Here is a 305-nt window from a genome sequence, read left to right on the forward strand (position 1 = left end):
ATCTGCATAGAATTAACATGAACTTCTATCAATAACCCGTTGATACAAATCCAACTTCAGTCATTTACGGAAGTTTTGAACTAGCATGAATAATCTTCCCAATCAAAAGCTATATAGGACGTCCTTTCATGTTATATCTCCATAAGGATTCAGTGTAATTAATCAGAAATACATGTAAGACACAGCGTGTAATTCGGAAGAAGATAAACGCGTCGGTTTCAATTCTTCCTTTGTAAAGTTATTTTTTCTAGTTCAGGATCTTTCTGCTTCTGTTGAAATTAACGCACAGACAGACAGACATACGT

This window comes from Penaeus monodon, chromosome 33 (assembly GCF_015228065.2).
Source record: "Penaeus monodon isolate SGIC_2016 chromosome 33, NSTDA_Pmon_1, whole genome shotgun sequence".
NCBI classification, from domain to species: Eukaryota; Metazoa; Arthropoda; class Malacostraca; order Decapoda; family Penaeidae; genus Penaeus; species Penaeus monodon.